The 22,911-nt window shown below is 39.7% G+C and overlaps 1 protein-coding gene across 2 annotated transcripts in view; it reads right to left on the minus strand.

Moving 5' to 3' along the window:
• Nucleotides 1-2,046: 2,046 nt before the first annotated feature.
• Nucleotides 2,047-22,911, minus strand: part of LOC126185034 (mucin-5AC-like) — a 190,803-nt gene continuing 169,938 nt past the window's right edge. For both annotated transcript variants that reach the window (XM_049927775.1, XM_049927774.1), the window contains exon 9: nt 2,047-3,106. The gene's annotated coding sequence lies outside the window, so the exon portion shown is untranslated. The remainder of the gene's footprint in view (nt 3,107-22,911) is intronic.

Below are 22,911 nucleotides of genomic sequence, written 5' to 3' on the forward strand. Positions count from 1 at the left end.
ATGATGATGTTTGGTTTGTGGGGCGCTCAACTGCGTGGTTATCAGCGCCCGTACAATGACCCAATCTTTGCTCAGTCCAATTTCGCCACTGTCCTGGATGATGATGAAATGATGAGGACAACACAAACACCCAGTCATCTCGAGGCAGGTGAAAATCCCTGACCCCGCCGGGAATCGAACCCGGGACCCCGTGCTCGGGAAGCGAGAACGCTACCGCGAGACCACGAGCGGCGGACGGTGTGTGTGTGTGTGTGTCCTTTTCCCCCCCTAAGGTAAGTCTTTCTGCTCCCGGGATTGGAATGACTATTTCCCTCTCCCTTAAAACCCATATCCTTTCGTCTTTCCCTCTCCTTCCCTCTTTCCCGACGAAGCAACCGTTTGTTGCGAAAGCTTGAATTTTGTGTGTATACCGACCTGCCAGCGCTTTTGTTTGGTAAGTCTCATCATCTTTCTTTTTAGATATATTTTTTCCACGAGGAATGTTTCCCTCTAATATATATATAGAGGGAAACATTCCATGTGGGAAAAATATATTTAAAAAGAAAGATGATGAGACTTACCAAACAAAAGCGCTGGCAGGTCGATAGACACACAAACAGTGTCTGTGTATGTGTGGATGGATATGTGTGTGTGTGTGCGAGTGTATACCTGTCCTTTTTTCCCCCTAAGGTAAGTCTTTCCGCTCCTGGGACTGGAATGACTCCTTACCCTCTCCCTTAAAACCCACATCCTTTCGTCTTTCCCTCTCCTTCCCTCTTTCCTGATGAGGCAACAGTTTGTTGCGAAAGCTTGAATTTTGTGTGTATGTTTGTGTGTCTATCGACCTGCCAGCGCTTTTGTTTGGTAAGTCTCATCATCTTTCTTTTTATATATATATATATATATATATATATATATATATATATATATATATATATATATATATATATATATATATATATATTGCATTTAAGGAAATGTTGTAACTGTTTGCACATTGAGACAAAGGTTTCATTAACACAAACTATCATCAAAATAAGTAACTACTTTGAATGATGAAACTGGTTTTCTGACCTAATTTGTGAAACACACAATAGAATAAGTTATAATATATGGAAACATTAACACTTTAATAACCTAGACACAGTAAAAGGCTTTTGGAAGCCACAATTTCAAGTACAAGTAGAACAGCATTGAATTCAGTATACATGAGTGAATATTTTACTCTGCATTTCAGGAATGGTTTCTGCACACTAGGTGCTCCATTACAGGTAAATAGCACAATGTGTCAAGGTACTTGCACCAATGGTGTGTAAAATGATCACCATGAGGAAAGAAAGCAAGAATGTCTTTAATGCAGCTGCACCAGCTTCAATGTAATTACTATCTGGCCAAAAAATAATAATAAAGAAATTTAAAAAGTAAGTTTACAAGAGTACATTCAACTGCGCAAAATTACTTTTAGCCATGTAGTATGTGATCTTTAAGTATGTAAACACACATATATTTTTTATCTTAGGAAATACATTGCACATTTTATGCAAACATTGCCTTCCTTTACACATTGTTTCAATTCATCTTAATTTCCGAAGTCATGCTGGTATACTACTTAGTATACTCTGTAACACATTATGAACTTTAAAGAAAATGTCAAAACACCTGTGAAAGACTGACAAAGAGATACACTAAATGCCAAATACAGAATACAAACTGATAAATGTAATTTTCAATATTCACATTTAATATTTCTTCCACAAACAATTCAGGTTAACCCTGGACAACAAATATTTCTCTTTCTTTTCTACACTATGTACATACACAAGCAGTGTACACAGAATTGAATGATCCTCTCTCTGTGTGTGTGCGCGCGCGTGTGCATGCGCATGCACGCACAGACAGACAGACACAGACACACACACACAGAGAGACACATACAGACAGAGAGAGAGAGAGAGAGAGAGAGAGAGAGAGAGAGAGAGAGAGAGAGCAGCAAACAACAAAAAAAATCGATAACATTTAAACGCACATTTATAAACAGACATTTACAGGTGAAAACAAGACACTATACAAAAAATAAATATTTAATCACTATACAGTTACACAATTGTAGTTCAATCTCCTATCACTATGGAATACAACTGTACAAAGTACAACACCAAAATTTATGAGTTGTGAACTCATTGCTTCGGTTTTACAACATTATATTTCAGACTTCAGAATATGCAAACAATATTTGCAAATAAAAAAATACACGAAAGTGTCTGGCAAACACATATCAATGACGGTGGTTATAATCTTAACATTTGCATCTAACAAAAGGTGACAATTTGCAATCTTTCTTAGGAACAGGTTCAAAGACCACTTGTTTTAAAGGGTAAGCCACAAAAGTAAGATGCCCATTATTGCCAGTTCTGTGGACAACTGAATAACAACATTATAAAATTATTAGTTTCTTTATCTTAACACCTAAAGCACCTATGACTATAAACAAAAACAGAAATTTGCAATAATGCAGTTATTAAATACTGCCAGGATACACAACACACAAGTAATACTGTCTCATTATACACTCCACAATGCACAAACCTCAAGTTCGCCACTACACAAATACTCAGCCTAGCAAACAAAAATAAATACTGTTTCTGACAGAAGTTGACATCTACCCATCATCTTTCCAACACATAAAGCTCACATAAGATTTGCTGACAATCTAAGGGCTGGAACATTTAAAATACATTATTCAGTTCCAGTATTAGTCACAATCGTCAACCTCTTTAAGAAAATTATCAAAAAAATTATTTTGGAACATTATCAACCAAAAATACAAAAGAAAGAACCTTCTACAAAATTCTTAAATCTGAAAAGTATTTACACAATTGTAAAAAATGACAAAGAAATTTTGACAGTTCCACATAAAATTTTAATTTAATTAGAGCAACTTAATTACAGTTTATGGAGTGAAATTTTGTCAGAATCCTGAACATCATACAAGTTTTGAATTAACATGTGTGACACCATGTGTTGTTTGGCCAGCAGTCTACACAGTGACCTTGCTGCTGAGTACCTTCTGCTTCAGCAGCTCTGCAGCAAATGGTGTTCTCATCAACGAGTCGTTTCTGCTTGTTATCTGCACATAAAAAAAACAAAGAAACTCATTACCTAAGTATTCTTTATGTTATTCAGTTCACTTTCCTCATATTTATGTACCCAGATGCTGCTGTGTTTACCCAAGTCAAGGATTATGTCTCATATTAGCTGGTTATGTACACTGTTCAGTTTATGCTTAATAACATTTATGATAGTATTACTGATAGTAATACAGTTACTAAATTGTTTTAACCCTCGAGTGAGTGAGCCTATGTGTGCGAACCACGAAGATCATTGTCTTGTACCATTCCATTGTTTTACAGTTGCAACCCCACATTTATTTCTTAATTATAGCTTCAGCTAACACTGTGACAAGTTGTGTTTTCACACGTCCAAGAGAGCAGCAGTCATATAAAATAAACAGTGATATAGGTGAGAAAAAATTAACTATCTATGCAATAAAATGATTCCAAGCTAGCAGCAAAGTCCCACAATGAGGCAGTTGTTTACAAGATAACTAGCAATTGAATAAGCAGTTGGCTCGAGTATGACACAACAACGTTGTTTAGTGCTTGGACTGGGTCATTGTCGTTGGGTAACACTTGTTAATTCAACAACGATACAATAAACTTACAGTATACAAAATAAATTACTGTTTAATTGAACAATAGTCAAATAAACTTTCATTATATCAATCTGTTGCCAAGTTCAGATGGAGACTGAAATATCATCATCAATGGAATTTGAGCGAATTAAAAATGCAGGTACTTTAACGTTTCACAAATGAAATACTCAGGTTATGAAAATGAAATTAATTATTTCACAACTACATACAACTTGATTCAAACAATCCTGAGGAGGAAACAGGTTAGCGTTCAGTGTGCTTCACTACTTTCTGCATATGTTTTACAGACTTCTTTGTCAGAACATTAAGTCTGTGAGAAATGCTGGGCTGAGGCTGTTATGCTCTAACTGGATTCAAGCAAGAGTTTTTCACACAACCAATTGGAATAATGGTGGTCCAATTCATTACTTGTGCCTAAAAAACCTTGTATAAAAATGAGGAATACTAAACCCACAAGACACTGGAAATACATAAACTTGAGGTACATTACACTATCAAATCATTCAGACTGCTGCAGCAGGGAAATACAGGGCTATTACAAATGATTGAAGCGATTTCATAAATCCACTGTAGCTCCATTCATTGACATACGGTCACGACACACTACAGATACGTAGAAAAACTCAAAGTTTTGTTCGGCTGAAGCCGCACTTCAGGTTTCTGCCGCCAGAGCGCTCGAGAGCGCAGCGAGACAAAATGGCGACAGGAGCCGAGAAAGCTTATGTCGTGCTTTAAATGCACTCACATCAGTCAGTCATAACAGTGCAACGACACTTCAGGACGAAGTTCAACAAAGATCCACCAACTGCTAACTCCATTCGGCGATGGTATGCGCAGTTTAAAGCTTCTGGATGTCTCTGTAAGGGGAAATCAACGGGTCGGCCTGCAGTGAGTGAAGAAACGGTTGAACGCGTGCGAGCAAGTTTCACGCGTAGCCTGCGGAAGTCGACGAATAAAGCAAGCAGGGAGCTAAACGTACCATAGCCGACGGTTTGGAAAATCTTACGGAAAAGGCTAAAGCAGAAGCCTTACCGTTTACAATTGCTACAAGCCCTGACACCCAATGACAAAGTCAAACGCTTTGAATTTTCGGCGCTGTTGCAACAGCTCATGGAAGAGGATGCATTCAGTGCGAAACTTGTTTTCAGTGATGAAGCAACATTTTTTCTTAATGGTGAAGTGAACAGACACAATGTGCGAATCTGGGCGGTAGAGAATCCTCACACATTCGTGCAGCAAATTCGCAATTCACCAAAAGTTAACGTGTTTTGTGCAATCTCACGGTTTAAAGTTTACGGTCCCTTTTTCTTCTGCGAAAAAAACATTACAGGACACGTGTATCTGGACGTGCTGGAAAATTGGCTCATGCCGCAACTGGAGACCGACAGCGCCGACTATTGGAAAACTGATGGATCGGTCGTGGTGGAGATCATGATCAGCAATTCATGTCATGGCCTCCACGCTCTCCCGACTTAACCCCATGCGATTTCTTTCTGTGGGGTTATGTGAAAGATTCAGTGTTTAAACCTCCTCTACCAAGAAACGTGCCAGAACTGCGAGCTCGCATCAATGATGCTTTCGAGCTCATTGATGGGGACATGCTGCGCCGAGTGTGGGAGGAACTTTATTATAAGCTTGATGTCTGCCGAATCACTAAAGGGGCACATATCGAACATTTGTGAATGCCTAAAAAAACTTTTTGAGTTTTTGTATGTGTGTGCAAAGCATTGTGAAAATATCTCAAATAATAAAGTTATTGTAGAGCTGTGAAATCGCTTCAATCATTTGTAATAACCCTGCATGTTCTTGTAGCAAGGTTTCTCAGTCAACGTAGTTGCTGTGATAAGCTGCAACTGTGTGGTCAAGCTCCCATTTCTGGCCAAATTTTTGTGCAGAACAAAAGCAAAACTCTCTAGAAATTACACAATGATTTTTTGTCTAAATTTTCATAGCCGAACACATTGTGGGGAATGGACAAATGGGGTAACTGAATTTATCAGCATGAGGTCTAGTTTTCAGGGGGGGGGGGAGATTTAAATGGTTGAAAGTAATCAGGGCAATTAAGCAAAACTTAATGATTGATTTGAGGGGAAAATTGAAATGTTTTCCAACAGCTGCTATTAGCTATGTAAATGAAGTGTCAAAAAAGTCAACGTAACAGCATACATTGAAATCTTTCTGCTTTCTGTTGATGAATATATTCTTAACACTTTGCCGTCTGGCAACACCACAGTGGTGTCGTGTGCATAGTATCTGTCAGTGGCTGGTGACACCACTTTAGTATCTTTTTCATTCTGTTGGTGTTTTGTTAGGTAACAGTAAGATGCACACGTCAACAAGTTTTTTGTTTTTATAAGTACTAATGCTATTTCATCATGGCAGACTAAAGAGACGATACAACTATTTACGATAAGTGTTCGAACGTCTTGTCTGATGTTCTGGATGACTTGGCCGATTGGAAAGAAGACATTGGATATCAAAAAAATGAAAGTGAAGCGAATGGTCAGAAGATAGTGAAATACGTCCAAGAAGAATTCAGCGAACGCTACGGTTGCCAACTGATTCAGATGAATCAGACGAAGAAGACAGGCTATGATTTACTGAGGACCAATAATAAATTTGAAGGATCTCCGGGTCACACATATTTCCCAAAGATACACACAGCGTCAAGGATATCGTAGAATTATATATTGGGAACAACCTATTTGAATGTATTAGCAATGAAACCAAGAAGTATTACAGTCAAAATTGCAATAGAAGGAAACTGGATTTTAAAAATGCTAGATTTTTCAACGTTATGGGACCCGAACTTAGAAAATGGTTTGGGCTTGCTATCCTTATGTTAAAAAATAAAAAAATAAAAAAAAAAAATAAAAAATAAATAAATAAATAAAATCAATGATTACTGGTCAACGAATCCATTGATAGACACATCGATATTTCACAAAACCATGTCCTGCAACCGATTCAGACAAATATTATCATTTTTACATTTTTCCGACAGTAACAATAGACCGGATAATGCCGACTGGCTTCTCGAAGTGCAATTCATAATTGATTATTTTTCCAAAAAGTGTAAAGAAATGTTTAATCTAAGTCAAAACATGTCAGCTGATGAAGGAATGATACCGTGGCATGGACAGTTAAATTTTTTAAGTTTACAATCCGTCAAAAATTATGAAATATGGCATACTCATTCGAATGCTGTGAGATTCGAGTATGGGATACATTTCCTCATTCAAGATATATTCCGGCGCTGGACAATTTTTAGCAGAAACAGTGATAGAACTATTGACACCTTCTTATGGAAAGTGGCATCATCTCTACATGGATAATTATTATAACAGTGTAGAACTTGCAGAGAAGTTACTTGAAATTTAATTCGAGTTTGTGGAACAATACGGCAAATTAGAGGATTTCCGGTAACATTAAAGCGCGCAGAAGTCAATGTGTTTGAAGCTTGTCATCAACGGAAAGGCGACAAGTGGCCAGTGACAAGTAATCCGAATTAGCTCTGCCGACGCCAAGTGAATAAATTTGTACTACACATGCGGACGGCAAAGTGTTAATAATAACAGAATAATGATCAATATGTAAATATACCTTATGTAATGCTTTCCAGGGCACATGCAAGTGTGGGTGGACACTTCAAATGTTTTGTGAAATGATTTGTTTAGAAGTAAGGAATAAATAGATTAGAAAAATATTTGATATGCTTTTGAATGATGCTCTAAATCATGTACATCAAATGAGGTTCCAATTGAGAATTTGAATGTTTAAATTAGAATTTTGAAGAGCACTACATGATATCTGTATGACGAAATTCCACACTGTAGTCTCCTTACATCACTAACATATGAGCATCGCAGCTGCTGCACATGATTTTGAGCATCATTCAAAGGTGTATCAAGTGGTTCTCTAACTTATTTTCTTTTTTTCTTTTAGACAGAGCATTTCACAGAATATTTGATTTCTTTTTTCAACTTGTTTCATTACTAACTTTATACAGTTATTGATTAGCGATTGTGCAAGTAACTGCAGGTACATTTTATTTTAAAACTTTGTTGAGCCTTTCAGAAAGACAACCTTATATATTTCAGTAATAGTAAATACAGTTAAGCATTACAAAGCACTGCAACATGAACAGATTGCACTTTCTTGTCCCTACATGTAACATCCCCCACTTTCTGCTCTTTGTAACTTGCACTGCTAGTTCTTACAGCAACTACGAGTACAAATACATCACAAGATGATGTTCCAGATTTCATGTACCTACTGACCACAACTTTTTCTTGTTAGTTGATCTGACATACAAATTTTCAAACTCTTATGGAAGATTTTTAAGTTCTATTTCTACAACTTACTATTTTTGAACTTCAGCTGTTCATTTTTTCCATGAAGAAGGAAGATTAGGTTTTCACACACCAGTTCAACCCTCAATTCCCCACTCCAAAGAATATTTCTATTTTTGCAACAACAAGAACTTTCAATTGGAGTGCAGTACACCAGGTTACACCAGTGCCTGAAGGCTTACTTATTGCTGTACCAGCAGCCTTTTGTGTATATCATCACCATGTATATCTTACATCAAACTGACAAAGTTATAAGAATCAGATGGATAGATTTTATCTGGGAACACAGCATCTTGATCCTCACATCCCAGTTATGAGAACTGTTGTAAACAGTGATCTACAGTACAGTAGTTACCGTATTCCTATAAATCTTATTTGAGCAGTAATTATTAGAAATTCCCATGAATTTTACACAAGGTACATCAAACATTTATTAGTGGGAATTACTCCACTTTGGTTGTAAATAAACTTGTTGCTTGTGGGCAAATTGTACTTAACAGACCTGGGGGCGTTTTTGCAATATAAGGCCAATTTAACTTTACACGTCTCACACATTAAGCACCAACAACCTTATAGCAAATGAGTGTCCAACCAGTAAAACATTCTACTTAAATTTTGATAAGGGAGTCTATAAATAATATTTTATAGTAATGGCTTCCAAAAGAGGCTATCTTTGCTATCTTCTGTACTACAAATTGTTGGTTATTTTACTTAAAAGGAATGGCAAGCTTTTACATTCTTTGCTCTCAGAAGTGCTGGTGTTAATTGTAGCAATATTGTCAACTAGCAGCTTTGTCATTAGCCCACTTTTGATACAGACTAATGATGGTTTCAAGTGAGTAACAGGCAATCATCATTTCCATGAAACAAATTACCAATGCTGGGACATCACAGCTTCCTCTTAAGTGAACCTGCTTCAATACGTGCAGTTTTGCTTAGCCACTGCTAACAGTGTCATCCAGATGATTTGTGTGTGTCCCTTGGAACTACTACACATCTTTGTATAGCTTCCTCAGCCCGCTACCTGGCCTAAAACATGCACTTTACTGACATAAGGGGATAGTTACAGTGTGCTGGCTAGTCAGTATACAGTTTTAAAACAAATATTAGCTTCATTTCACTTTTTTTTTTTTTTTTTTTCCAAAAATTATTTTGGACACTACCAGACACAATCATCTTCAATGGCTGAAGAATCACAAATTATTGTTGTAAAAAAGGATACACCAACTCCAGGACAGTTACGGCATTGACAATTCTGAGATAACAGTGTTAATGTTTGTTAGCAAAAGTCAAGCCACCACATTTGAATATTCAAGTTAGATAATGAAGAGATCCTCAATCTTTGAGAGAGAATTCCTGTGGAAGGAGCCACCTCAGTTCTTTACATGAAAGGCAGATGCACATACAGGGTGACAATCATTGAAATATATGAAATAAAATTGTCATGACTTCCGAACAGTTTGTGTTAGGAAATTCAAACTGCATGGTTGGCCATGGGGCATGATAGGAATTAGTATGTGCACGCACATGCGCCTTGTTGTTATCAGCCATTTATACATGACAATGTCACGGTACAGCGTGCCTGAGCATATGGTGCTTGTGAAGGCCTACTATGCAAGCAATAACAGCCCAACTGTGGTACAAAGGAAGTTTGCAACCGATTAGCCCTATTACCCAAAGTGACTCCGATTTTGAAAAGATGTGGTTCATGCAAGATGGAGCTCGACCCTTATCGAAGCAGGAGTGTGTTTGATGTCTTGGAGCAGCACTTTGGGGAATGTATTCTGGCTCTGGGGTACCTAGCGGCCACTGGCAAGGACCTCAATTGGCTGCCATGTTCTCTGAATCTGAACACATGCAACTTTTTTTGTGGGGCTATATGAAAGACAATGTGTACAACAATAACCCCAAAACCATTGCTGAGCTGAAAACAGCCATTCATGTGGTCATCGACAGCATCAATGTTCCAGTATTTCAGCAGATCACGCAGAATTTCTCCATTCGTCTGCACCATATCATCGCCCATGACAGCAGGCATATTGAACATGTCATAACCTAAATCCGAATATCTGTAGTGATGTTTACATGTTGAAAAAAGTGTGTGCACACTGTAGTTTATAAGTAATTCTAATTTACATTTTTTTATATAGTCCAATAATTGTCACCCTGTACATTACTGTCAATTATCATGATTTTAGCAGAATTTTGAGTTAAGAGCTGCACCTTTGAAATACTGTCCTGAAATAGCTCTGAGTGGCAGTGGGAGTTTGCTGCTTCCTCACATAATGTCATGCTAAGAGACCAAAGAACACCCTTTCCTGTTTATTGTGTGAGTTGAGACGTAGGCAGAGTGCCTCTCAAGTTGTTGAAATAGAGCAAAAAAGGTTTTGCAGAGCTGCCCCCTCTCTGCACAGCTTTCACAGTCAAACAACTGGGAAGTCCAGGAAGGAACAAGAATATCACAAAAACTGGTAGATCACTACTCATCACATAGAGGATATGTTGAGTCGCAGACAGGCACAATGAAATGACTGCTATACATTTAAGCTTCTGGCCAAAACGCCTTCTTCTGAAGCCGAAGACAGTGGTCACGCACAAGTGCGTGCTCTACTTCAGGAGGAGGCCTTTTGTCTGAAAGCTTCCATGTATAATAGTATTTTCCTTGTGCCTGTCCGCAACTCAATGTCTCCTCTATACGATAATTAGCAATGTATCCCTTTCATAACATCCAAACAACTAATAGAAACTCAGCTACTGCATTTGTTCAGCATTCTCTGTCACAAAGAAACTGTTGAAAGGATCAAATTTTGTAGAACAGTTGCATCATGGTGAGAGTGCCAGTTTATATACTGACGACATTATCAGATCCTGTGGTAATATGTGCAACCTATCTTCTGCTTACAATGTCCTTTAAGTTTGTGGCAGACACACACATTTATTTACAAGTATGGACAGTGGAGGATTGAGTCTTGGATAAAAATGTCATAACGGCAAGTGATTTTAAACAAAGCACATCATCTTCATCTTCAGTGAAGACCACATTTCAAGGAATGCAGTAAAGCTCCAGGCACATCAAATAAAAACGGCAAGTATTTGCATTTTAGGTTCAACAGTCAAATACTTTTTAAAATACACTCATTTTCCACCTCAGATTTACATTAAGAATGTGGAAAATCAATCTGTTTTCAAAAATAATGACAAAATTAAGAGTTATCAGTCAGTACGCAATGACTGCCCCACTATCACTCACTAAGGGCACATAACCACTGCAGATACATAGAAATCATTTTGTCAACACCCAAAGCATAGTGAAGGGTAAGCTACTGTTCGAGTCACTTCGGTAAAAGACGATGTGTTGTCTGTCTCCATCTATTAGCTGGCTCCACAGAAATGGCAATGTTCATCACATGTTCATGTGCAACCATCTAGACAAATGACTATGGGACCTTCAATAGGAAGCAAAGTAACAGACAACATGCCTCGTATGAGAGTGTTTAAGAGAGTCCTGGTAACTCTATTAAGCCAAACCAACAGCAATATTTGGCAGTGAAATACCATTCTGGAGAAGCCACATCATTTGCTGCGCACCACTGCAAATGTAGATCCACATCACATTGCCTTTATGTGGCCCACTGCTGACCCATTAACACTGTATGGAGCATGGGAATTGGGTCATGAAACAAACGACAAGTTGGATTATCAGATGGACTGCATTTACTGTTACGTCACATTAACAAGCATACTAATACACACCACGTTCAAAGGTGAGTATCTGTTAAACATATGGGCTGTTGGATACAGGTTGGTGGTGACAATATCACACTATGTAATGGTTAAAGAAAGCACCACGAAACAAACATACTGCTGGACATGGTTTACGGCTTATGTTTTTCCCATTCAGCATGCCCTTAGCAGAAGATCTGAATTGTGCTACAATAGTTTTATAAACAAGACTGTGAATTCCAAGACATCCTGGAAACCTAAGTCGCTATGTTATTAACTTATTTTAATAATCTTTGATGTCAGTGAGTACTAGTTTAGAGCTTGCAACCTTCTATCATAAATTATAGAAATTGTGCAACCTTCACCCTGACATCAGGTACCGAATAGCTTCAGCCATTAAAAGCACTTATAAAAATGAAATCACTTACTAAATGGTGACCTGAGTTCTTTTTCTAGCACCTACAGGTTAGGGCTGGTTTTCTCAGTATTAATATCCATAAGCTGTTTACTACTGTTTCTAAGAGAGAAAACAAACTGCATTCAGAGTGGTTAACTGTTTTAAAAGGTTGCCGCTGAAGTTATTAAATATGTCACTATGTTTGTTGTTGCATAATTATGTCCTAAATTCACACATTAAAGCATGTACGAATGTTTAGTAAAAGTTATTAACCTCTTTCTATTGAACTCAACGAAAAGTTTGTTAACAAAACATCTGAAGTAGAAATTATTTTTAATAATCACTTTTTACGTGCTGCAGAGAAAATGAGATCCAACAGTTCATTAGAAAATGCAAAGGCTGTATATGGAAGAGGAAATAACTATGCAATTTGATAAAGCTGAAATTCAAACAAGCTCGTATGGAATTGATTGCATTCCCAACAGAGTACTAAAAGCTTGTTCCCAACAGGTAAGTAGGATTCCCAGCTACATATGTAGCAGCTCACTGAAACAGAGCATTTTTCTGGATACACTGAAATATTCTATTGCTAAACCATTGCATAAAAAAGGGGATAGGACTGATGCTAACAATTGTCGCCCAATCTCACCTCTGACAGCTTTATCCAAAATTCTTGAAAAAGTAATGAATTCAAAAGTAGCTTCACATATTTGTAAAAATGAAGTACTAACAAAATGTCAATTTCCTTTTCAGAAAGGCTTTTCAACAGAAAATGCTATATATGCTTTCACTGATCAAATATTAAATGCTCTGAATAACTGAAAATCACCCATTGGGATATTCAGTGATCTCTCAAAGGCTTTTGACTGTGTGAATCATGAAATTCTTGTAGACAAGCTGAAGTATTGTGATATGAGTGGGACAGTGTACAACTGCTTCAATTCATATTCAACTGGAAGAATGCAGAAGGTTGAAATTAACGGTACAGATAGTCTGCAGAAATGAGCACACTTCTCCATCTGGGAAGATATCGAAACGGTGTGCCACAGGGTTCATTCTCGGGTCCCTTATTATTCATGATGATGCAAAACTAGTTCTTTCTGCTGATGATACAAGTATAGCAATGACACCCAACAAACAAGAATTAGCTGAGGAAATTGTAAATAATGTCTTTCAGAAAATTATTAAGTTGTTCTCTGCAAATGGACTCTCTCTAAATTTTGGAAAAGAAAAAAAAAAAAAAAAAAGAAAACAGTATATACAGTTCTGTACAGTAAATGGCAGAACACCAGGAGTCTGTTACCCAGGCAGAATATTCAAAATTTCTGGGTGTATGCATTGTAAGAAACTGAACTGGAAGAAACACATTAATGATCTGCTGAAACGTTCATGTTTAGCTACTTACACTATTAGAGTTATTGCAAATTTTAGAAGAAGGCACAGAGCTTCCAAAACCAAGACCCTCCTGACAGCTAGACCCAGAGAGCAGTTGGTAGTAACACACCAGAACACATTATTGTGTTAAAATCTTCATGGGTGGAATGGGTAAGAGAGCTGTGAGCTGAGATTGTGAAGAGCTTCATTATCTGGGACAACATGGAGTACCAAGTAAAGGCAATATATTGCCACCCGATCTGGCCCCTGTATTACAGCAGCAACTGCCTGCAAGTCGGTACGTGGTGGAGGGACAAGTTGTCTAGCTTGTTATTTATGAAGATGGTAACACTACTTCCAGTCATCCTTTCTGCTGAGACACATCAGATACGAGACAAACTGCATTCCACCATATTACTTGCCTAACCTCCTTCCTCTATCACCACCTTGCATGGGAACATCACAGTTATAACACTCCACACTGAAAGTTTTGTTGCACTCTGGCGAGAGTTCCATCTCCGTGTGGCCACATTTGAAAGTTTGAGCTACCTGGTGAGGCAGCCATTGCCTGGGGTCCCAGTAACGTGGAGTGGGGGGGGGGGGGGGGGGGGAGGGGGGAGGGGGGCAATGAACATACTCCACAGCATACAAGGGGACCAAATCAGCAGTGGGACTGGTACCTGTGCTGTCAGGTGCTGAAAGTTTAACACTACACAGCAACTTCCACCCCCCCCCCCCCCCCCTCCGAACTAGCCTCCTCCAATGCCCACTGAGCACAACCATTCACACTTTCAGATAACGGGGGCTTTGATGTAAAGCCGATGGCTTTTGCACCACAGAGGGTGAGCCTCTGCATATAGCTCCCACAGCTGCGAAATTTAGAAACACATTATAATAAGACCTGATAGAAGGCCACAGCAATTTTAAACAAAAATAATTATGGTCACATTTTAATTGAATTGCAAGGGTTGTCATTTGTCTGTAATGTCTTAACTTGGGAATCCCACTTTGAGTGAGATTGGCCACATTTCAGTCAGCTCTTAAAATGGGCAGAAGCTATGGCAAGCCTCTTCTAGCCACCACCTCTACAGGGGTTGTGTGTGAATTAAGGTGAATCCTACAGAATGCAATATATGCACACAGACTGAATGCACAGTAGACAACAATGAGCGGTATGAGCACACACGCCACTAACTTAACTTAGGAAGTTAGAAACCATGATAGGTACACAATGTGTGTGATCCTATATACAAATATAGGTTGTCTCAAAAGATAGTTTATATCTGAACAGCTCTCTGTGCACACACAACAAATCGGCACAGTGTGGGGCATACATTCATTACTTGTTTGCCCTTTAAGAATCCAGCTGACACAAGTGCTTCTCAGGAGCAGGCTGCACATTCTGTGTATGACAGTTTCACAGAAACGTTGACACAGTGACTGTAGCACAGAAGAATTTTTGCAGTGATTGTGGATTGCATACTGTAAATGACACACTTAAGTGCTCCCCTCATCCCGAAATGGATCAAATGTTTGAGGAGATTGTTCAGAACTGGCCAAACCGAAATCTGGGTGACCAAGGTCACCAAGAATGGGCAAATCCATGGAGAGTGAAATCAGTCTGTTTGTGACGATCTTAAGCTCTCCATTTGTAAGCAAGCACGTTCTTTAAATTTGCGTAAATCATCATTGCAATGAATTCTGCACAAAGACCTTAAATTGCACCCTTACATAATCCAAAGTCTCAGGATGCCAGGCATAGGCTGTAGTTTGTTGTTGATGTGACTGAGTGCCCTTTATTTATCATCATCATGTTTCCTGACGAGCTACATTTTCATCTGAATTGTCATGTCAATAAGCAAAATTGCTGCTTCTAGAGTGCAACGAATCTAAACAAAAGCATGAGAAATCCCTTCATTGGTCAAAAATTACTGTATGGCCTGTGACATTGGCTTGAGCAATAATCAGCCTGAATTTTTCAAGAACAAGAGCAGTCATGCAGTCACAGTGAATTCAGAATGTTATGTGACGAAGTTAAATGACTTTTTGGTGCTTGAATTGCAAAACTGTACTGGTTATTACCAAAGAACATGGTTCAGCAAGACAGAGCCACAAAAAACACGTCCAATGGGTCTAGACTGGAAGTTTGTGAAATTTTCCCTAGCAAATTGATCTCCAGGAGGGGTGACATACATTTCAGCTTACAGTGCCTTGTCAAGGCTATCCATTCTGTTAACTGTTCTCCCAATTCCTTTGCCATCTATAATGGAATTACATTGTAACTGACAACCTTCAAAGTTATTATATCTTATTGCTGAACATTAATTTCCTTTCCACATTTGTCCTTCAGTTCCTTTGCTGCTCACTCAATGAACATATTGAATAACATCATGGATAGGCTAGATTTCTACCTTACACCCTTCTAAAACTACTGCCCCCTTTTCTTTTTTTTCCACGTCCTCCGACTCTTATAGCTGCAGTTTGGGTTTCTGCACAAGTTGCATATAACCTTTCACTCCCTGTATTTCATCCCTGCCAGCTTTGGAACTTTTACGAGCATATTCAAGTCAACTCTGCTAAAAGCTTTCTCTAAACCCACAAAATGTTATAAATTTAGGTATGCCTTTCTTCGACCTATCTTCTAAAATAAGTTGTATGGTTAGTACTGTCTTGCTTGTTCCTCAATTTCCATCTACATCTACATCCATACTCCGCAAGCCACCTGACGGTGTGTGGCGGAGGGTACCTTGAGTACCTCTATCAGTTCTCCCTTCTATTCCAGTCTCGTATTGTTCGTGGAAAGAAGGATTGTCGATATGCTTCTGTGTGGGCTCTAATCTCTCTGATTTTATCCTCATGGTCTCTTCGCGAGATATACGTAGGAGGGAGCAATATACTGTTTGACTCTTCGGTGAAGGTATGTTCTCGAAACTTCAACAAAAGCCCGTACCGAGCGTCTCTCCTGCAGAGTCTTCCACTGGAGTTTATGTATCATCTCTGTAACACTTTCGCGATTACTAAATGATCCTGTAACGAAGCGCGCTGCTCTCCGTTGGATCTTCTCTCTCTCTTCTATCAACCCTATCTGGTACAGATCCCACATCGGTGGGCAGTATTCAAACAGTGGGCGAACAAGCATACTGTAACCTACTTCCGTTGTTTTCGGATTGCATTTCCTTAGCATTCTTCCAGTGAATCTCAGTTTGGCATCTGCTTTACCGACGATCAACTTTATATGATCATTCCATTTTAAATCACTCCTAATGCGTACTCCCAGATAATTTATGGAATTAACTGCTTCCAGCTGCTGACCTGCTATTTTGTAGCTAAATGATAACGGATCTATCTTTCTATGTATTCGCAGCACATTACACTTTTCTACATTGAGATTCAATTGCCATTCCCTGCACCATGCGTCAATTCGCTGCAGATCCTCCTGCATTTCAGTACAATTTTCCATTGTTACAGCCTCTCGATACACCACAGCATCATCTACAAAAAGCCTCAGTGAACTTCTGATGTCATCCACAAGGTCATTTATGTATATTGTGAATAGCAACGGTCCTATGACACTCCCCTGCGGCACACCTGAAATCACTCTTACTTCGGAAGACTTCTCGCCATTGAGAATGACATGCTGCGTTCTGTTATCTAGGAACTCTTCAATCCAATCACACAATCGGTCTGATAGTCCATATGCTCTTACTTTGTTCATTAAACGACTGTGGGGAACTGTATCGAACGCCTTGCGGAAGTCAAGAAACACGGCATCTACCTGTGAACCCGTGTCTATGGCCCTCTGAGTCTCGTGGACGAATAGCGCGAGCTGGGTTTCACACGACCGTCTTTTTCGAAACCCATGCCGATTCCTACAGAGTAGATTTCTAGTCTCCAGAAAAGTCATTATACTCGAACATAATACGTGTTCCAAAATTCTACAACTGATCGACGTTAGAGATATAGGTCTATAGTTCTGCACATCTGTTCGACGTCCCTTCTTGAAAACGGGGATGACCTGTGCCCTTTTCCAATCCTTTGGAACGCTACGCTCTTCTAGAGACCTACAGTACACCGCTGCAAAAAGGGGAGCAAGTTCCTTCGCGAACTTCCTTGGAACCAGAAGGTTGACTTCTACCAATTTTTCCATTCTCCTGTAAATAATCTGAATATTTTTCAACAATGACAAATTAAACTGATGGCTCAGTAAAACACCTGTCAGCATCTGTCTTCTTTGGAATATTAATTATTACGTTCTTCTTGAAAGTCTGATGGTATTTAACCCATCTCTCATATCTTGCTTATCAAATGGAATAGTTTTGTGATTGTATGTTCTCCCAATGATCTCAATAATTCTGAGGGAATATCTTCTTCTCCAGTTGCCATGTTTTGACTTAGGTCTTTCAGCACTATGCCAAATTAATCTGACAGTATATCATTCATCTCCTCTTCATCGACTACCTCTTTCCTTGCCATAAAATTTTCATCATGTTTGTTTCTTTAGTATAGCCCTTCTGTATGTTTCTTACACCTTTCATCATCCTCTTCTTGGCTTGGTACTGGCTTGCCATTTAATATTGTAACACTCATTGACTTGCTTCTCTTTTCTCCAAAGGTTTCTTTATTTTTTCAATAGGTAGCATCTATATTTCCCACAGTCATGCACATTTCTACAGGCTTGCATTTTTTTCCTCTGGCCATTCCTGATTAGCAATTTTATACTTTCTGTCAATCCAATTAAGATGCATGTACTCTTTTATGCCTGCTTCATTTGTTGCATTTATGTTTTCTCCTCTCACCAATTAAATTCAGTACCTTGTGTGACACACAAGGATTTTTACTAGAACCCATCATTTTTGTCTATTTGACCTTCTATTGCCTTCACTTTGTCATCTCTCAAATCTACTCATTTGTTCTCTATGGCATTCCTTTTCCTTGTGTCAGTGAATCATTGACTAATACTACTTCTGAAACTCTCAACAACCTCTGGTTCTTTTACTTGTCCTGGTCTCATCTCATTAATTTCCTGTTTTTCTTCAATTTTAATTTGCAGTTCATAACCATCAAATTACAGTTAGGGTCTACAGTTGCCCCTGAAAATGTTTTGCACTTTAAGATCTGACTTTGAAATCTCTATCTTGCCATTAAGTCACCAATCAAAAACTTTGTTGTCTCAGGGTTTTTTCCCTTCCATGCACACAACATTCTTCCATGCTTCATAAAACAAGTGTCTGCTATGATTTAACTAAACTCTATGCAGAATTGTACCAGGCAGCTTCCCTTTTCATCCCCCCCCCTCCCCCCGCCCATGTTCTCACACTACTTTTCCTTCTCTTCCTTTTCGTACTATCGAATTCCAGCCCCCCCCTCCCCTCCCCACCCAATCGAAAATTTTCATCTCCATTAACAATATAAATGATATCTTTTATCTCATCATACATTATTTCAATCTCTTCGTCATCTGCAGAGCTGCTAAGCATGTGTGTTAACTGTGCTGTTTGCAGTAACTTACTCACAATCCTCTATTCTTATAACAAATAAGACCTACTACTCCATTCCCTTATTTGATTTGGGTTAGTAACTCTGTACTTACCTGACCAAAAGATCTGTTCTTTCTGCCACAGCACTTCATTAATTTCCACTACATCTAATTTCAACCATAATGTATCTCTTGAACAGTCCATGCCCAAAGATCTGAACAGGGGACTATTTTACCCCAGATGACGCCATCATTAAGCCATTCGGAGGAGCTTAGTTAGTTAGCTGTTTCCATGTTTAATGGACTATACTTGTGACCTCTTGTTATGGTGTGGAGTCAGGTATACTATTACAGTACATCTTCCACACAGAAAACATGGCAACCTGACCATTTACATGTTCACAGGAAATAAAATGAATGTGTCAGCATACAGGACTGTTTTGAAACCCCCACAAAGCTAGGAGGCACAACATGAGAAAGTCACAGGATGGAATTGAATCTCCATTATCAGCACTGTGTAATAATGCAGAGTTTTTACAGGATAACATTGTCAGTATGCAGTTACTGCACACAAACTCCAATTACTTGAAATCCTCTCGATTGTCTTCCACGTCTCCACTGACTACTGAACGCCCAACTCCAGATCATATTAAGGATTTCTTTCAAATTTCAGGCCTCAAACTAAATGAAAAACTAAGAGATGAAAATTAAACATATGGATACTGGTTAGAGTTGAGCTATAAACAGAAATAAACTTTGAAAACCAGTTAGCTAATAATTCTGCAGTCAGGATAAGAGAGTTGCAAAGGGAACTTAAATGTCAAAATACATAAACCAACAGCAGCACCCCTTTACCACATTCAAGACCATATATAACCCTTAAACTTCATATACTTATCTCAAATCGACCTTAATTGCAGGAGTAAATTATCAAATTAAAACTAAAAATCCATTATATAGCAACCAGTATTTTCTTCTGTCTTAACATATAAGCCTTGATATAGTGCACAATATTATTTATCACAAAAGGAAGAGAGAATACGCACCAAGTGGGTGAAAAGTATTCCTCACAGAAATAATCTGAGTCCATGAAACGATTGGTATACTGAAAACAGGTGTCATAACTGACTTTTTTCAGATGGCGTAACAGCTGTTGAGTTTACAAACACACATTGTGTGTGAACAACTATTCATAAAAAAGTTAATTTGTTTTACTTGCCCACTTTTGCATAGCTAACTGTAACGCACAACCAAAAGGTCGAAAGCATAACAATTTATTCTCAGGTTCTAGCGATGCCTAAAAACAATCACAGTAGTAGTATAGGAACTATGCTAACACTGAAGTGCATTTTTTCTAAGGCACTGATCTGTTTTGTTTCCATATGTTCAACAGGTGAGAACAATCACAGCTTTTTATGCCGATTTGTAGAGAGCAGCTCTTCTGGCTCACAGAAATTTATTATATTCTAACTTAGAATATGCTTAACAATTCTGCTGTGACCAGATGTTAACGATATTTGTCTGTAATTTTGCTGGATCCATTATTTTACCCTTCTTAAGTACAAGAGTCACGAGCACTTTTTTCCAGTTGCTTGGGACTTTTTGCTGTGTGAGAGATTAGCAATAAATGCAAGCTAAGTAAGGGACCAATGCCTACAGATAAATGAAACATATAGCAGTGAAGAGACCAATGCATGTAATTTTTTAGTACTACCACAGAGGAACACTGTCTAAAGATCTTTCACAAACTCCAAAGAATTTCGGGTTACATGCAAAGACTGCTCGCAGCACCAAATTTAGTGCCCATTGAAGCTGAGACAGTGACTGAAATTTAGGTAGCGAAGCAAAAGCAGAAACGCTTACACAGTTTTCTAATGTTCCTTCACAAAGAAAAAAACCAGGAGTAACATCACAATTTAATTCTCATACCATTGCAAAGATGAGCTAAATAGACAGCAGTGTCAGTGGTGTCGAGAAACAGCGGAAGTCCTTAGAATTGCAAAAAGCACCAGAGCCCAAAGGAATCCCTATCAGATTCTATACTGAACTCGCAGCGGAGTTCTTTCAACGATAATTTATTGCAGATCTCTCAAACAAAATACCATGCCCCATAGTTTTAAGATAGTACAGGTCGCACACATATACAGAATGGTACAAAAAGTTATCCACAAAACCACTGTCCACAACCCTTGTCATCAATTTGTTGTAGAACGGAACACATTCTGAGCTGAAATACACTCCTGGAAATTGAAATAAGAACACCGTGAATTCATTGTCCCAGGAAGGGGAAACTTTATTGACACATTCCTGGGGTCAGATACATCACATGATCACACTGACAGAACCACAGGCACATAGACACAGGCAACAGAGCATGCACAATGTCGGCACTAGTACAGTGTATATCCACCTTTCGCGGCAATGCAGGCTGCTATTCGCCCATGGAGACGATCGTAGAGATGCTGGATGTAGTCCTGTGGAACGGCTTGCCATGCCATTTCCACCTGGCGCCACAGTTGGACCAGCGTTCGTGCTGGACGTGCAGACCGCGTGAGACGACGCTTCATCCAGTCCCAAACATGCTCAATGGGGAACAGATCCGGAGATCTTGCTGGCCAGGGTAGTTGACTTACACCTTCTAGAGCACGTTGGGTGGCACGGGATACATGCGGACGTGCATTGTCCTGTTGGAACAGCAAGTTCCCTTGCCGGTCTAGGAATGGTAGAACGATGGGTTCGATGACGGTTTGGATGTACCGTGCACTATTCAGTGTCCCCTCGACGATCACCAGTGGTGTACGGCCAGTGTAGGAGATCGCTCCCCACACCATGATGCCGGGTGTTGGCCCTGTGTGCCTCGGTCGTATGCAGTCCTGATTGTGGCGCTCACCTGCACGGCGCCAAACACGCATACGACCATCATTGGCACCAAGGCAGAAGCGACTCTCATTGCTGAAGACGACACGTCTCCATTCGTCCCTCCATTCACGCCTGTCGCGACACCACTGGAGGCGGACTGCACGATGTTGGGGCGTGAGCGGAAGACGGCCTAACGGTGTGCGGGACCGTAGCCCAGCTTCATGGAGACGGCTGCGAATGGTCCTCGCCGATACCCCAGGAGCAACAGTGTCCTTAATTTGCTGGGAAGTGGCGGTGCGGTCCCCTACGGCACTGCGTAGGATCCTACGGTCTTGGCGTGCATCCGTGCGTCGCTGCGGTCCGGTCCCAGGTCGACGGGCACGTGCACCTTCCGCCGACCACTGGCGACAACATCGATGTACTGTGGAGACCTCACGCCCCACGTGTTGAGCAATTCGGCGGTACGTCCACCCGGCCTCCCGCATGCCCACTATACGCCCTCGCTCAAAGTCCGTCAACTGCACATACGGTTCACGTTCACGCTGTCGCGGCATGCTACCAGTGTTAAAGACTGCGATGGAGCTCCGTATGCCACGGCAAACTGGCTGACACTGACGGCGGCGGTGCACAAATGCTGCGCAGCTAGCGCCATTCGACGGCCAACACCGCGGTTCCTGGTGTGTCCGCTGTGCCGTGCGTGTGATCATTGCTTGTACAGCCCTCTCGCAGTGTCCGGAGCAAGTATGGTGGGTCTGACACACCGGTGTCAATGTGTTCTTTTTTCCATTTCCAGGAGTGTATAACAAAGTATCTAACAGAATGACCTCATCCATGCCAATCAGCATGCATTCTGAAATCACTGATCATGTGAAACGTAACTCACATTTTCCTCACATGACGTACTTAAAGCTTCTGATCAAGTCAGTCAAGCATATGCAGTATTTCTTGATCTCATAAAAGCATTTGACTCGGTGTCACATCTACATTTATTACTGTACGAGGTATCAAGTGAAATTAGTAACTGGCAGGGGTGGAGGCT

Source organism: Schistocerca cancellata, chromosome 4 (genome assembly GCF_023864275.1).
Source record: "Schistocerca cancellata isolate TAMUIC-IGC-003103 chromosome 4, iqSchCanc2.1, whole genome shotgun sequence".
Taxonomy (NCBI): domain Eukaryota; kingdom Metazoa; phylum Arthropoda; class Insecta; order Orthoptera; family Acrididae; genus Schistocerca; species Schistocerca cancellata.